The sequence below is a fragment of the Cryptomeria japonica genome, chromosome 7 (assembly GCF_030272615.1).
Source record: "Cryptomeria japonica chromosome 7, Sugi_1.0, whole genome shotgun sequence".
In the NCBI taxonomy this organism is placed as follows: Eukaryota; Viridiplantae; Streptophyta; class Pinopsida; order Cupressales; family Cupressaceae; genus Cryptomeria; species Cryptomeria japonica.
The window spans coordinates 9,534,715-9,552,460 of record NC_081411.1 but is presented as its reverse complement, the minus strand read 5'-3'; the positions used below and the strand labels follow the sequence as shown (position 1 = coordinate 9,552,460).

General features: G+C 38.0%; 1 protein-coding gene across 3 annotated transcripts in view; it reads right to left on the bottom strand.

The window, feature by feature from the left end:
• Positions 1-17,746, bottom strand: part of LOC131030826 (U-box domain-containing protein 43) — a 51,708-nt gene that overhangs the window by 18,752 nt on the left and 15,210 nt on the right. The gene's annotated exons all lie outside the window — the stretch shown is intronic.

Sequence of the window (17,746 nt, the reverse complement as noted above, 5' to 3'; positions counted from 1 at the left end):
TGCACAATTTTAGACCTTTTTTGGACATTAACTTTTATTCATAGCATGAAGTAAGGTGAAATCTTCCCTAGCAAAGGAAATTTGAGATGACAATTGTAGTGATTTGGCCTTGAGGACAAAAATCGCTCCTGTCCCTCACTGAAGGACCGGAGCTTGATTTTCAAATTTGCACTGTTCTTGCAGGATCAAGACAATTTTATGATTGGAAGAGATCAAGGAGGGCATGTTTTGTCCATTGAATATAATTTAAGCAGTCTACAAAGGAGCAAATCAACCCAAATGACAAAAAGTGCTCCCATCCCTCACTGAAGGACCATGCCACTTTTTCAAGTTTCTCCTATTTGTTTGATATTTTATGGCAAAACTTGACTTGGATGGGAAGGACGAAGGATGTTTTATGCCTTGGACGCAATTGAGAGATTTAAAGAACAAAAGGGTACGCCAAGATGTCAAAAGTGCTCCCGTCCCTCACTGAAGGACCGTCCCTCTTTTCTAAAAATACAAATTTCTTGCAGAGGCAAGGCAAGTTGCGTGATTGAAATGAATGAAAGAGGGCAAGATTCATCCATTGAAGATAATTTGGAAGACTAGCAAAGGACGAATTGGCTTAAAAATGAAAAAGTGCTCCCGTCCCTCACTGAAGGACCGGAGCTTGAATTCCGAATTTGCATTATCCTTGCAAGATTTAAGTGATTTCGCGATTTGAAGAGGTCAAGGGAAACATGATTTATCCATTGAATATAATTTGGAAGGCTAACAAAGGACAGATAAGCTTGGATTTGCAAAATCGCTCCTGTCCCTCTCCAAGGGACCAAGGCAAAATGCTCCTGTCCCTCTCCAAGGGACCAGAGCGAAGTTATCAAAATTCATTATTTTTTTGCCTTATTTTAGCAAATCGCACTAGATGCCAAGTTTGCCCAAAACTTCGAAATATTTTAAAAAATTTTAATTAAATTGGCATTTAATGAAAAGCGCATAGCATTTAATAATTAATTTTGAGCCTTGAAAAATCGTTTTTTTTAATTATTAATTAAGGCATTTCGAAATTAATTATTATTAAATTAAAATTAAAAGATGAAGTGCTTGAGGTATTATTTTTATTCATTTTTATCAAGTCGGCCTCATCTTTTTTTAATTTTTTTTTTTTTTTTTTGCCTTTATTTGCAAGGTCGGCCTCATGGGTAAGTGGAAGGTGAGCGCTCTATATATTGGAGGTGTTTTTTCACAATTCAAATCATTCTTGCATTATCTCTCATGCGAACTTGAAAAGCAAGGAAAGAGGTGCGAAATCTAGCTTGTGTGGAGCGAATTTCTACCAAGTGTGGAGACTAAGGAAGGTGAAATTCATCTTGAAGGCTATTGGAGAGGCGTATTTCTTGCTAGATTGGAGGATAAATTCCAGATGTTTTGAAGGTATTTGAAGGCGAATTTCCAGATTTTTGAAGAGGAAGGTGGAGTTCTTTTCCAAGCTAAAGGAGGTGCATTTTATCCAAGGGAGTCTTGATCTACATTTTGCCTAGCAAATTCTCCTATTTTTGCATCATTTTTTAGAATTAATTCCCAAGTGGAGGTATGGCGTAATCACCTTGGCACCATTTTTGAAGATTTAAATTTTGCTTTGAAAATCCTAAATTAGGAAATGATAACTCAAGATTTATCATGAAGTTTCCTAATTAAAGTCTTGAATCTTCCTTTTAAAGTTTAATTTTTAGATTTCAAGATATATTACTAATTTTGAAATGTTGTGTAGGTATCAAGATGGCGACTCCATGCTCAAAAGATCTACAAGTCGGAAGACTCTCCTCAAGGAAAATCAAGCCAGATCAAGGACGATCAAGCAAGGACAAGGACGACCTTCTTCGATCCAGTCTAGCATCGACAAGGATGGCCTTCTTTGGACTAACGTCATCAAGGGCGACTTCTCCAATCCAGTATTCCAAGGCGAGGTACATCAATCATCCTGCAAATCAAGGACACAAAAAGTTAGAACAAGGGTTCGTTGAAGAAGCAGATAGTACCAGATGAATTAATTAAAGCTAGCTTCTCAACAACATCAAGTTGAATATTTACCAAGTTACAAGTGTTAGACGAGGTGGCATCCTAGTCATCACTTCTCCAGTCAATGTGGTCCACCTCAACATGTCCAGATTCAATGTACCTAACTCATGGAAGGTGGCACAAACTCCGATGTACCTACCTCGACTATCCATTGGTCGAATTTTTCAGAGAGGACATGTGTCCAAGCAATACAATTATTTCATTGGTCAAGCATTAAATGTTATGTAATGGTTGTAACAAACCCTAATTAGGGTTTTCATTGTAAAATCTTGGCCATTGATCTCGAATTGATCTCAGCCATCGAATTGTATTGAGGGCACTATATAAGCCCTGGCATTTCATTTTGTAAAGGCAATATAGAAGCAGATAGATAGAAATAATAGAATAGAGCTAGTGAATAGAGAGTAGTTAGAAGGTGATTAGAATAGCAATTAGAGTAGAGTAGTGAGAGAAGGCAAAGATTGTTGCCAAGATGTTGTTGTAAAAGACTTGTAACTTCATTGAAGAAATGGTGAAATTTATGGGTCGATTCGACAATTTGCATGGTCTTTATACTTTTCATATTTGATTTCATGTTATTAGATGAGTGGAAGAAATGTGCTTGATTGATGGTGGAATTCGTATATCCATACTACTAGCAGTTTGTTGATTGCAAACTTGCCTTGTGTAGTCAACTGGAATCGTTCAGATTAAACCTAACTTCAATTATCGCTTCTTTATTGATATGCATCAGCCTGATGGTGTCTATGCCTGCAGTGATAATTTGAACATCATAAAGCTTTCCTTCGAAGATCACACTAGCCTTGTGGAGATGGTCCTGCGATGTCAAAACAAGACCTAGTTAGAATTTCATCAAAGATCATTCATTGCTCTTACATTCTTAGTGTTAGAATTAGATCCTTTCCTCACCCTCATCTTTTTCCTTTTTTTCAAATCAAAGCTAGTAAAATCCTATGTTCCAGCAATATTCAAAGCAGATCAGAAGTTCAATCATCAAATGTAAGTCCCCTTGTGATTCCAGCAAATCACATCATACCACAGAGAGCTTATCCACACGTAGAGACCCTACATACAAGAACCTTGAAGTCACCCTGATTGATCCTTTTCGCGATATCTTCAGCATTCAGAGACTTTATTCAAGAGAGGATAAGGTACCTTTAGGTATTTTATTCTGTGTTAGGCAGTGTACAAAATACACGTCAACACTGCCCTAACTGCTTCTTTTGTAATCTTATGGATGGAATCTAGCCAAAAGAACTCCCCATGAACTTTGCTAAGTACAATTCTTATAACTTCCTTGGGAAAATCAGGAATGCTAAGTATCTCCACAAAACCTAGGGTTTCAATTATCTTGTGTTCCGGGTTCACATTACCATTTTCATCACAAATTATAGTCCTATACATGTTCATAATCTCATCAACACCAAGTTCTTCAATATGACAATGTATGTAAATTCTAGGGTCTTCAGCATAAGCAACTCCTTTGGGAATTTTAGAAAATGCTCCTAGGGTATCATCCTGCTTCGCAACTTCGGGTATGATTTTAAATACGGGCCTAGGGCGTTTAACCACTTCAATTACAGTAGGGATTGCAATGAATTCAGGTGCGGAGGAGGAAGCCATTGTATAAATACCTTAATCTGCCTTTAGGTTTGAATGCTTGAATGATTTTGCTTTACTTCTCGTTGTGGATGCCTTTGCTCGGGTTTTTCGTGCTCTAAGGAAGTTTGAATGCTCAGTGACTGAAAAAGAGTGAAAAACACTTGCTTTATAATGTCATTTCCTTCAACTACCATAATAAATGCCTGTCGGTTAAGTGAAAACTTAACTCATCTACCGATAAAAAAGCATTTCATCTTCTTAACATCAACCGAGGGTAAACTAGCATGTTTTCAATTTGTTGCCATACCCCCAAGGGATTTCTTTTCAGTTAGATGAAGAATCTCCTGGCAGTGGAGCGATACTCTGTTCTACCGGTGAAGGAATAGCCTCATCAACATTCTGGTCTCTCTTTCTAATCCATTGTTTTGAAAATTCTTGTTTTACCTCTTCAACCTTTTCTTTACCTTTCAAACTGGGTCCTTTGTTATTTGCCGGTGATGCCTTAATTCTACAAAATTTTGCAATATGTCCAATCTTGTTACAAGCATAACAAGTCACATTATTTTTCTGAATAGCTTTTCCATATCCTATGCCGGTATGTGTTTTGCATTGATTAGATAAGTGTCCAAATCTTCCACAAACATAACATCTTACATTCATTCTGCAATTTTCTGAATTATGACCAATTTTGTTGCATTAGAACATTGACCGGTGGGTGCATTATTGTTCTGATAGTTTCTAGATCTACACTGATTTTCTCTATGACCATACTTGTTAGAGTTAAAGCATTTCCCATTAAATTTGTATGCATTAGGTTGTCTTACCGGTTTACTGTGATCATGATTGTTTGCAGTACCGGAGCTTTCACCAACTTCAAAGCCAAGACCATTAGTATCTCCATTAAGTTTCTGATTTTTCAGCATGTCATCAAGTTCTTCTGAACTTTTCTTGAATTTCTCCTTATGTTGATTTGCAGTAGCCAACTCATTTTCCAAGAAATCTTTATGTCTCATGAGTTTAGTTTTATCATTGTTCCAAGTGAATTAGATCTGTCTTCAACATATCATTTTCATGATTGAGTCTTAGATTCTCATTTGCAGCATCATTGATTCTCCTAGCCAAGTCATCTTCATTCTTCTTTTTGTCTTCAATGTCTTTACAAAATCTCATAGTCATATCTTACATCTCATTCCTCAAGGTCATCTTTTCTTGTTTCATCTTGCTTACAAGATCATTAAGAGTTTCTTTTTCATCATCATCTTTCTGCATCTTCTCATGAAGTTCTCTTCTTTTATTCCGGGCAATATTATAATTCTCCTGAAGTCCTTGAATGATTTCCTATGCAGGCCTTCAAATCATCTTCAAGTTTGATATTCTTCAACTTTTCTGCATCATAATCTGCAAGAGTTGTTTCTAATTGCTTTCTCAAATTATCCATCTGTACCGGTGTCAGAATCTCCCTCAAGCTATTAGGCTTTTGAAAAAAGAGGACCAAGCTCTGATACCAATTGTTAGGATTCCCAAAGATACTGAGAGGGGGGGGTGAATTAGTATCTAACCGGTTTGCAGATTTTCTGATCTTATTAAACAAATTGCATTCCAAAACAGTGTACCGATAAACCAGAATTAATGTTGTAAATAAGAACAATAAGCACAACATAGAAAGCACACCATAACACAATATTTTAACAAGGAAAGCCGGTGTGGGAAAAACCTCGATGGGATTTGTGACCCACAATATTCACTCATTGGCCAATAAATGAATATTACTTACAATAGGGGTCTACACATGCAGGAAGGCCAACTGCCTAAAGCTCACTGCTTAATTACAAAAGGAAGTCTCACTGACTTACAAAATGTATTATGCAAATCGAATATAATGTACTGCTTCGGTTCAGCATTTGCTATGCCAGGTTCAGTACCGGTTTAAGCTCATACAATAACCATAAACCTTACTCCAAAATCTGTCTTTATATTCGCATATTACTTCTACAATAATCTAACCATGTTCGCATCTTAAATGATCTACAAGATCTCATACTTATATATGAGTCCTATTACAATTCGCCTTGTTGTCTTACAAAAAGATATTACAATTAAATACAAAATGTAATAAACAAAATCCTGTCGGCTGGGGTGCCGGTGTCGGTGCCATAGGATTGCAAGGTTGCCATCAATGACAATACCTTCAATCACCTACAATTTCTCATTGGAGTGTGCATTTGCCAACAGAGCACATTGGAGCGAACTTCACCTTAGCGAACTTCAGAGCGAACTTCACCTTTGAGCACTTTGGAGCGAACTTCATGTTGAAGGACTTAGGAGCGAACTTCATGTTGGAGCACTTGGGAGCGAACTTCATGTTGGAAGACTTACGAGCGAAGTTTCTTTCTTCACAAGTTTGCATTTTGAAGCGAAATTGACAACTTCATGTTTGGGCACTTTGAAGCGAAATTCATGATCTAGCAAAATGAAGTGATCTTGAGAGTGAAGTTGGATATAAATAGGTGAAATAAATCAACTTCGTGCACTAAAGGGAGTGAGCGAAGTTCTAACTTTGGTAGTTGAAAAATGATTAAAGCAACTTCATGTTTAAGGGATTAAGAGCGAACTTCATGTCTAGAGGGAAAGGAGCGGATTTCACACAGAAACAATCAACTTCATGAGTTAGGGATTTGAGGCGAATTTCATAATTTCATGAAGATGCAGGGAGATCAAAAGGAATTTCATGCTTGAAGCCTGCTCAAGTGGTGATAAAGGAAGATCCAAGAGTTGAACAAGCAATCCTTGAAGAATTCTCATTTATGCTACAAAAGGAGATCCTTGAGAATGAATTACAAGAAGTTTCAAATAGCACCCTTGGGGAACACAATCAAGCTGAGATGTTGGACAAAGAGCTACAAATCATCATAGGTGAGCCCAAATATGAAGAACAATTTGAGGGGGCGCTCAAGGACGTCCTCACTCTCATGATATTCGAGGGAGCACTGAAGCACCATATAGAGGAAGCACAAATGAAATCACTGCCAAGATTTTTTAAAGATAAACAAGTTATGGTGAGTGATGTGATTCATCATCAGCTTCGACCTCCTGAGACTATACTTGAAGATGAAATGCCACCAGAGATTATATTTGATCAACTAGAGGAGATGTTTGAAGATCAATCCATCAAGGAGACTCTCATTTTTGAAGATATGCTGACAAAATTTCATGACGATGCCTAGTTTATGCACGATGTCTCAATGAAAACAAAGAATGTTGAGCTATTCAAAGGGGCGCTGAGCTTGTTTCAAGAGGAGCTTCCTAATCAAGATCAACACATTGTGAATGCTCGTGGAATAGTTCATCATCAATGGCGACCTCTTGAAGCAGCCGGTGACCTCGCTTCCGACAATGCAGTTCCATCTAAGCCTGAAATATGCCAGTTTGTCTCTTCCCTTAATCCTAGCTTTGAAAGTTATTATGATTTTGATTATGGGGATTTGGGGAAAACAACTTGCATTTGGATTGATCATGGTCCTAACGAATTACCCCAGTTGATCATTTTAAGTGAAAACTTGCCTGAATATGAGAGATGCATGGTGAGAGCTTGCTTTTCTATGTTTAAGGATGAATTTGCCCGACTGAGAACCATCACGTTTGCCATGCTCCTGTTGCACTACCTGAGAAACCATGTAAAGGCATGTAAATATCTTGCTTCCTTGAGTCGTGTTGAGTCTAGGAGTCTTGTATATAGGTTTAGAGTAGGTTTTCCTTTCATGTGTTTTAGATTAGAGGTCTTTTGAGCCTTGTTCTTAATTTGCCTTGAGTCATTTGATTCATGATTCTTTAGTGGCTCAAGTAGTTTAGTTCGTTGGTTTTTAGTTTGCTTTAGTTTAGTTTGCTTTAGTTTAGTTTGTTTTGAGTTGGTTGTCGGTCGATTTGTTGTCGGTCGTTTTCTTTAGTTTAGGTGTCTTGAGTGGGAGCCTCCATTCATGAGAAAGGCGTCTGTGTTGTTGCTCACACACTGGCAACATCTTGGATCTTATGTTAGACTCATTTCTTAGATATCTATTCATGAAGTGCTCAGAATCTGAGGTTGTTCCTCTCCAGCTTTATCATCTAATCAGGACCTGTATTTGACTTGGAAGGGAATCATTTTCTGTATCTTGATGCACACATCTGTTGATTACTATATCTTTACACATTAATAGACTCCAAGACATTATGGTTTTCACGCAAAGCTGTGATTAGTGAAAAATCTAAAATCCGACTTCAGGGCCACCGCAATCCTCAAACCCTAGTAAGCTTCACTACTTACGAGCCAAAGGAATTGACGGAATGAAAAAGCAATATCAAAAAGAAAAAATGAGAAAATGAAACAGAAAAATCAAGAAAAAAATGAAATGAAATGAAATATCAAAATTGGCTAATGGGAATATGCGAGTAACTCCATCGGGGCTATGGACGCTCGGCTGGCAATGGAGCAATGTTCATGAGATTGCGGCGATAACCTCGTCGGGACTATAGACGTCTGACTGGCAACGAGGCTCTATATAGGATGCTTATGAAGTTTAGATATACTACATAGCCAATCACAGGGGAACCTGAAAGTCATAGTTGTCTTGTCGAGAGGAATGAATACACTTGCACACACCTGGGTAATCAAAGACTAAGTGTCTGGATCTGGTTAAGGATTTTCCTTCCACTTTGTACATTTTCTAATCTCTTGATAAGTTAGGTTGAATTTTCCGAAGGTTCTAAGTGTCATTTGAGTCTTTATCTCTGAAATGTTTAGGAAAATTTATTCAAGGTAGCGCTAGATGTTGTGACGTATTCACACATCGCCCCATTGCAAATGGGGACCCCTACTTTTTGCCTTCTCGGGTTTGTTTTCTAGGTCTTTTAGGGTTTTGTCTATTAGCCTTTGCATGCTGAGTGTTGCCAGAGGGATCACTAAGATAGCAGGCTTTGTTTTAGCTGAAGGTGAGTCAGTGGATGCTCTGGATTAGGGTCATCTTTGAAAGTCTTCCTTAGGACAAAGTTTTGCTTTTGTTGCTAATTGTGTCTTGTTTGAGTTTGAGGAGGTCAATGAAGCTTGGTGAGTGAATATCCTCTTTGAAGGTCTGAGTTAGGTCAAGTTGGTGAGTGATGAAGTCTGGAATGTCATCTCGATCTTCAAATGTCCTGAAATTCGGCTAAGTCTGGAATGTCATCCTGATCCTGAAATTTGACTGTCTGGAAAATTGAAGAATCCTCCAAAGACTAGATTTTGCATTATAACTCCTGGAGGTTTGAAACCACTCTCAAACATCCTGACAGTATATATGGAATATAACTTAAAGTATAAGTGACTTTCTTCTTTCTTATACTTAAATATTATATTCCATATATGAATCCTGACGGAGAGACCAAAATGTCAAATTTCGCTCTTGGCCCTTCCAAAGGGTCCAAAGCGAATTCCAATTTCGCTCTTGACCCTTCGAAAGGGTCCAGAGCGAATTCCTCTATAGGAGATTCTACTTTGATCCAAACTTAGAACTAACTCATTCCTAGGCATTATTGAGGGCAAAACACTTATTTGGAGTGAAGAAATATGAAAATGAAGTCAGGATTTGAGCATAAGGAGGAATTTCGCTCTTGACCCTTCCGAAGGGTCCAGAGCAAAATTCATATGAGACCCTTTTTTCTTCACAAAACCTTGAAGTGAATACTAACTTGGACTACAGGATGATCAAGAGAGGCCTAATAAGTTATATCCAAGCCAAAGAAGGGAGGGAAAAGGTGAAAATGAGCCTAAAATGAGAATTTCGCTCTTGACCCTTCCAAAGGGTCCAGAGCAAAATTCACTTTTCCTCTATTTTGCTCTTTGATATGGCCAAGTTTGGGGTTTTTGAGGCATGGTTGAGGAGGCTTTGATGCATATTTGCCTTTGAGAAGAGGTTTGAGGCAATGAAGTGGTAGAAATCAACCCAAAAGGAGAATTTCACTCCTAACCCTTCCAAAGGGTCCAGAGCAAATTCCCTATAGGTCCTGTCCTTGGCCTAGGTCCAGAGCAAAATCCTCAGTTTGACCCCCTATCTTGCCTAAAATGATGAAAACGGCCTTGTCTTGAGCTAGTTTGTTGGTGGATTCAATTAAATGTGGAGAAAGGAGCTTGAATTTGATCAAGTTTGAAGGAGAATTGGATGAAAGAAGTGGAAAACCAACCAAGAATGTGGATTTCGCTCCTGACCCTTCCAAAGGGTCCAGAGCGAAAATCCCCATAAACCTCATTTTCTTCCTTGTTTTGGCCAAGTTCTTAGTTTCTAAGGCATGTTGGAAGGTGGATTGACATGTTTTTGCCTTAGGGAGTGACTCAAAGTGAAAATGTGAACGATTTTAGCCTAAAATAGAAATTTCGCTCCTGACCCTTCCAAAGGGTCCAGAGCGAAATTCTTGGAAACTCCTATTTTCTTCTTGGATGAGGTCAAGACAGTGGTTCCTATGGCATAGGTGCAAGTAGAGTGGTGTATTTTTGCCTTGCAAGGAAGATTGGAGTTGAAAAGATGAAGAGTTAAGCCTAGAATGTGGATTTCGCTCCTAACTCTTCCAAAGGGTCCAGAGCGAAATTCCCCAAAACCTCCCTTTTTTCTCATTTTTGTGCCAAGCCAAGTGTGGGTTAGGGTGAATTATGATTGGAGATGTCCTTAAGCATGGCTTTGAGTTGCTAGTGATCACCAAATGTGAAGGATTTTGGCCTAGAAGGAGAATTTCGCTCCTGACCCTTCCAAAGGGTCCAGAGTGATTCTTAAGAGCACCTATTTCCCTTTCAAAACAAGTCAAGTTCTTGGTTTTTATGGCCTGGATAGGAATAGATTGATATGTCCTTGCCCTTTTGAGGTGAATTGAAGTGGAAAAATGATAAAATAGGCTCAAGAAGGTGAATTTCGCTCCTGACCCTTCCAAAGGGTCCAAAGCGAAATTCCTAAAATCCACATTTTCCTTTCATTTTTGTGTCAAGCTAAGTGTGTGTAATATCCCACTAATTTTTTTTTTGTTTTTTAGGCCAATAACAATTCATCCACAACAAATAACCCGTTACGATTAGAGGAATAAACCAAACAACTGAAAGGGAACCCTTCCACCTTTTGTTCACCGAGAGCCCAGACTGAGAGGGTGAGAGCATACGGTGTTCCGAGGATCGTCAGCAACAAACTGAAAATTACAATGCATGGGCGGCAAGCCAGCCCCTTCTGCTTATCCAGCAAGATAGAAACTAAACTCTTGGCGGTAAACCGACCAAGGGAAAATTACAAGAAATTGAAGTTCAATCACTCTATCGGAGGACATTACATTAAACAATCACTCTACCGCATATTTCAGTGGGAGGACCATAGCATTGAACTTATCACTCGACCACTTATTCAACGAGAGGACTGAAAATTACAAATTTGTTGCATATCAGGCGGCAAGCCAGTCTCTTCCACTTATTCAGTGGGATGAGAATTACAAAGATAGAACTAGTTAGTAGTACTACTACCTAACCTTACAATAATAGAGATGATAGAAGGAGAGTAATGCAGATTTCTACAATAAAGATATAAATTTCTGTTACAACCAATCTGCAGGTTGAAAGTACAGACTAGCAGCCTAGAGAAATGTCAAAATACTCATAACTCCCTCATTTTACATCCAAATCAGCTCAAACTAGTCCCAAACCCACCATACATCATATGCAATGGCAACCGATCAAAACAACACCCCAAACAAACCCTTATTTAATTTGCACGCATCACAATGCAAGGCAGAAAACCCACGCCTAGCCTAGGAATTTCGATTTGGCATAATAAATTCAAAACTTAAACAAACATGCTATAAACTTACAAAGTTTATCGCCAGTGCTAGGAAGGAAGATAGGGCTGATACCCATAACTGTCAGTCGCTCTAGCAGAGAGGTGTGAGCAAAAATGTGCTTCAACCACAAGCGAAACCAGCAAGTTTCCAAAATCACTTCAACACCAAAATGTCTATGGCAAACTCAGAGAATGTAGAAGAATACAATGCACAGCTAGGTACTGTATTTCATGTACGAAACCGGGTAGCACTAGGGAGACGCACTGCGAAGCCTCAAGTTCTGTCGCCAAACCGGCAGCATAACCTTACAAATTTTCAAGATGTCCCAAATGAGAGCCCAAGGCTCTTATTTATAACTTCTCACCATTCAAATTCAAATGCAAATTCAACTTCCCATTTGCATCGCATTTCATCTTCATGTGGACCTAGTGTAGCGCCCAATGCAAGAGTCAAACCTCACGCCCAAGACTTGGACCCACGTTAACCACTTTTGGCGAAATTAGAGATAAGTTATAAAAAAAATATAACATCTTCCTCAATATTTCGATATCTCTCTAATAAATATGAATTTGCCAAGAACTTAGGAAAATAGGCATTGATCCCAATTTATAATAAATCAGTCGTCAATAATCAAATTAATTAAATATTAACCTTAGGATAAGGAATTAATATTCAATTATTTCACATATGGCTCTGGTACTGATTATTAACACTCCTAGGATGAAACTGAGTTGGGACAACCACCAAACTGCTGCAGAATCAGAACCCTGTCTACTGCCAAAAATAGAATTGTGCTACACTGCCACTTACTAAAAATAGTAAGTCAAGAATCAATGCTCAGAAAAGCATGATCATCGTGTCCAGAGGCGAAACATGGAGAACTCAGTAGGACAGTAACATCAGAATTGTCAATCCCTGACTTACTAAAAATAGTAAGTCCTCGTTTCATCAAGGCTAGACCCTCACTCCTCATTCCACCTAACCTACGGGTCTCAAGAATAGGCTAATGGACCACTAAAAGAGCATCAATGAGAAGGGGACATTACAGTGTGGATCAAGGTAGATTGAGATTGGAAGGACCCCTAGGCATGCCTTGGAATGGATTGTGGCCACCAATGACAAAGATTTTGAGCTAGGACAAGGATTTCGCTCCTGACCCTTCTAAAGGGTCCAGGGCGAAATCCTAAATAGGTCCTGTCCCTAGCCATGATTTTTAGCAAAATTCTCCTTTCTAGCCATTTTGAGGGTCAAGCAAGTGTTGCATGTGTGGGAGAGGGATTCAAAGATGAGAGTCCAAGCATAGAGAGTGAAAAGGGTAGACCTTGGCGAAGGAAAACAAGCAAGTCAAGAATTTCGCTCCTGACCCTTCCAAAGTGTCCAGAGCGAAGTTCTCAATTTCACCTAATTTGCTCATGATGAAGGTCAAGAGATGGATTCCCAGGCCTTGGTGGAGAGAAGACTAGTGTATGCTTGCCTTGGAAGGCATTTTGGAGTAGAGAAATGATAGAATTTGTCCTAGAAGGGGAATTTCGCTCCTAACCCTTCCAAAGGGTTCAGAGTGAAATTCTTAAAACCTCTATTTTGCTCCAATTTCGCATCAAGACTAGTGTTGATTGAGATTAAAGGCATCCTTAGACATGCATTTGAGCAAGTTGTGGTCACAAAATGTGAAGATTTTGTCCTAAAATGCAAATTTCGCTCCTGACCCTTCCAAAGGGTCTAGAGCGAAATTTTAATAGGGCCTGTCCCTAGGGAGGATCTTGAGCGAATTTCATTCTAATGCCTTTTTGTTGATGATTTAAGGTAAGAAATGCTATGATCGGGATAAATATATCATGTGTCCTTAATCATCTTTTGGTTTGCTTTGCAGATGGAGGATAAGACCAACACAAGGACGACCTGTTCTAGTCCATCATCATCAAGGACATTCCAAAGGCATAAAGGTGGACTACATGTGTTCTAGGAGTTGCCATCTACCTCCAAAACCTTCACTTCGCCACACTAAGGAACCACAAGATGACAAAGAAAGGCTTCGCCAGCACTTCAAGGCAAGGTATGCTACCAGAGAAGGAAGACTTGACGATAAGAAAGCCTCATCAAGCACTTGGGAGTAAAAGAGGTACATCATTCATCAAATTGAGACAGAAAAGAGATCAACCAAGACATAGATGTAAGACAAGGTGGCATCCCATTCACTACTCCTCTCGTCGGATTGGTCCACCTCAGCATGTCCAGATTCAATGTACCTGACTCATCGGAGGCGGCACAAACTTCGGTGTACCTACCCCTGCTTCCTATTGGTCCTCGCTCCAAGAATGTAATTTTCTAATTGGCTAAGGAAGTTTGTTGTAACAAACCCTAATTAGGGTTTCTATCTTGTAATCCTAGCCATTGATTCTAAGTCAATCAGAGCCGTTTGTTTGTAAAGGGTTCTCTATATAAAGCCCTGGCTCCTCATTTGTAAAGGTTAATAGTGAATAGTCAGAGAGTAGTAAATAGTTAGAATAGAGTAGAAAGAGAAGGCAAAGATTGTTGCCAAGATATTGTTGCAAGAGACTTGTAAACTTCATGAGAGAAATGGTGAATTCTGTGGGTCGATTCAACAATTTGCATGGTCTCTATACTTCTCAAATTTGATTTCATGTTATTAGGTAAATGGAAGAAATTTGTATGATCAACGGTGAAATTCGTATATCCATACTACTAGCAGTTTGTTGATTGCAAACTTGCCTTGTGTAGTCAACTGGAATCATTCAGCTTAAGCTTAACTTCAATTATCGCTTCTTCATTGATATGCATCAACCTGACGGTGTCCATGCTTGTAGCAGTGATCTAAACATCATAAAGCTTTCCTCAGAAGATCGCACTAATCTTGTGGAGATGATCCTAGGATGTCAAAGCAAGACTTAGTTAGAATTTCATCAAAGGTCATTCATTGCTCTTACGTTCTTAGTGTTAGAAATAGATCCCGTTCCAACCCTTATCCTTTTTTCTTTTTTTTCAAAATCAACGACCAGTGAAATTCCACATTCCAGTAATATCCAAAACAAATCAGACGTTCAGGTCGTCAAAAGTAAGTCCCCTTGTGATTCCAGCAAAATCACATCATACCACAAAGAGCTTATCCACACGTAGAGAACCTACATATCAGAACCTTGGAGTTACTCCGATTGATCCTTCGGCGAGATCTTCAGCAGTCGGGAAACTTTGTTCAAGAGAGGATAAGGTACCTTTAGGTATTTTATTTTGTGTTTGGTTGTGTACAAAAGACACATCAACACTACTCCATGCACTCGGTTTAAGCACAACCATTTGAGTGCAAAAAAACGTTGGGGATTTGGTCTTTGTGCACTCCAACCTTCATCCCTTGTCACATAAGACACATGAATACAACGAGGAGGTGACAAAGAATTGGGATCAAAGTCCTAAGTGTGTGAACTTAGATCCTATAGTTGCATAGCTTGCTGAAGTCTCTATAGATGAAGCAGCTTTTGCATGTGACATAGCTAGTAGGAGTGGCATTCCATTTGATTGTGGTTCAAATGAATTAAACTAAATGTTGACTTTGATGCTTTTGATGCAGAACAATATAAAGACTATTAAATATTGATTGTAATTTTCATTATTTATTGACATTTTGATTTGATAAATCATGAATTTGAGAATTTTCATTTTTACAAATTATGAATATGATATTAGAGTAATATTGTAATATTTAGCTTATAATGGTCATTTAAGTCATTTAAATAGTTTAGTTAGTAAATTTATATTCTAAATGTTAGCCAATTTTAGTAACTTTTGTTTGTCTTTAGTTCTCGATTGTATCTATTATGGAAAGATTTTCTGTAATTGCTTATAAAAAGAGTACTCCTCTCCTTTGTTAATATCAAACAATCAATTGTCATTTCATGGTATCAAAGCAGAGATAATTGTTTGACGGATTTTTAATAAAATTCACGATTTCTTTACTTGGAATTTATTTCCAAAAGTTTTTTGAAACGATTTTTTGAGTTTTTTACTATACACATTCGTACGAAGATTGTTTTCGAAGGTTTTTTTTAGAATCGCAACTTTGATTCTGGGTTTTTTGAGTTCATGGATTTGTTTTTTGGGCTTGTGACAAGATTTTTTGGGAGTTCCTGCACGTGATCTAGGGTTTTTTCTTTGCACCTAGTTCTCTCTATGACGCCACCTAGGGTATTCTTCCACACATCAAGGGTTTCTTCCACACGAAGGTTGTTTTACACGAATTTTCTAAAAATCATGGATTTGCTGGGGTTTTTCTCGCACACCTAGGGTTTAAATGTGTGACCTAGGGTTTGCTGAGACTTCTATTTTTGGCAAATTTTGCATGATCTTTTTCCAAAAAAATCGTGGAGGGTTTTTTGCATGATTTTTTTCCAAAATCATTGCGAGTTTTTTCATGATTTTTTTCCAAGAAATCTTGGTCTTTTGTTGTTTTTGATGATTTTTTTTCAAAACAAAGGTTTTTTACCGCGTTTTTCACAAAACAAAGGTTTTTGCTGATTTTTTCACAAAATCGTGTGCAGTTTCAACATCGCATCAAGGGTTTGAAGATTTTTCCACAAAATCGTGGTGCTGTCTTACAACTTTTTTTGACAATATTGTAGGTTTTAGTTTTTTTGCCGATTTTTTTATCAACAAAAATCAAAGTTTTTTGAGAAGCTAATCTCAATTTTCGTGTCTTTGGATAATGGGAGGGATGGCTTCATTACCCAGCATCATGTTGGAGAGCACTTAGAGGTTCAATGGCAAGAGCTACAATACCTAGAAGCGGAGGTTGCTCACTATTTTTTAGTACCAGTGCCTAGACCAAATTGTTCTGGGTAATTTTGTTCGTCCCATAGTAGAAGGGAAAGACTAGGAGAAGTTTGATGAGCGTAACCATGAAGCAATTATGTTGCTCAAATTCTCAATCTCCGATGAGATGATTCTAGAACTATTATCTTGCAAGACTACTGCACAAATTTGGACTCACCTAAAGGATCTACACGAGATGTCAGATAAAAGCAGCGCTTTCTTCTTTAAAAATATGTTGTTCTTGATTATAATGGATGACAAGATGTCTTTGCAAGATCATTTAATGAAGATCAAAGACATTCACAATCAACTGAAGGCCATTGGTTGCAAGATGGAAGAAGAGAATATGGTGGTTATCATGCTAAAAAGCTTACCATGATCCTATGAGCATTTCATCGAAACTCTCAACATTACATCCACTAATGTTGACCTGGAGTTTGATGAGTTGTTTAATAAGCTCTTGCAACAAGCCAAGTGAAAACAACAATTAGGTAGCAGCAACGAGACGGCCAATATGGAACAGATATTTACTGCCAAGGACAAAGGCAAAGGCAAAGGCAAGTCCACTCAGCAGAAAGAACAAAGTGAACCTGATGATTCTTCAAAGAATTTAAAATCTATCACATGTCATTATTGTGGTAAACTTGGTCATGTATAGAAGTTATGCAAAAAGCGGTTGGCTGATTAGAAGTCCAACCAGGTAGGGTCTTAGTAGTAGGCTCATGTCACAGAGCAATCTGAAGAGGAGGAGCCAGCCTCCTATGCATTCGTGGCCAAATGACCAGCAAATTATGTCAAGTCTTCCATAAAGTAGTTAGTAGATGACCATTAAGGGAGGGTATTAAAGTAATATTGTAATATATAGCTTATAATAGTTATTTAAGTCATTTAAGTAGTTCAGTTAGTAACTTTCTATTTTGTATGTTAGTTAATCAGTTTTAGTAACTTTCATTTATGTCTTTAGTACTCGATTGTTTCCATTATGGAAAGATCTTTTGTAATTGCCTATAAAAGGAGTACTTCTCTCCTTTGTTAATATCAAACAGTCAATTATCATTTCATGTGATGTATTTAAATATTTTGTTTATTGGCAATTATGAGTATCACTGTTTTATAGTTTAAAATTAATAGTTTTGTGTGCATATGAATATTAACCAAAACCATACTTGTAAGTTGTACCCAAGGAAAAAAAATTGCTCCACCACAGTACCTGCACCCATACTAGGACTGGTAACTTAACCAGAAACTAACAAACCGATTCAAACAGCCATGTTAAAATTCTGTGTTTAGCGATTTGTATTGCCTATTGCAGTTTAGTTTAACATTGTTTAAAATTTAAACTAGTATTATTTTGCAGAATTCTGTTAAACTGCTAGGTAGCTAAATTTTCTCTGACTACAAAATGTTTTAAGTAGTTCTATGAAAAGGAAATATTTTGTTCACTCATTCA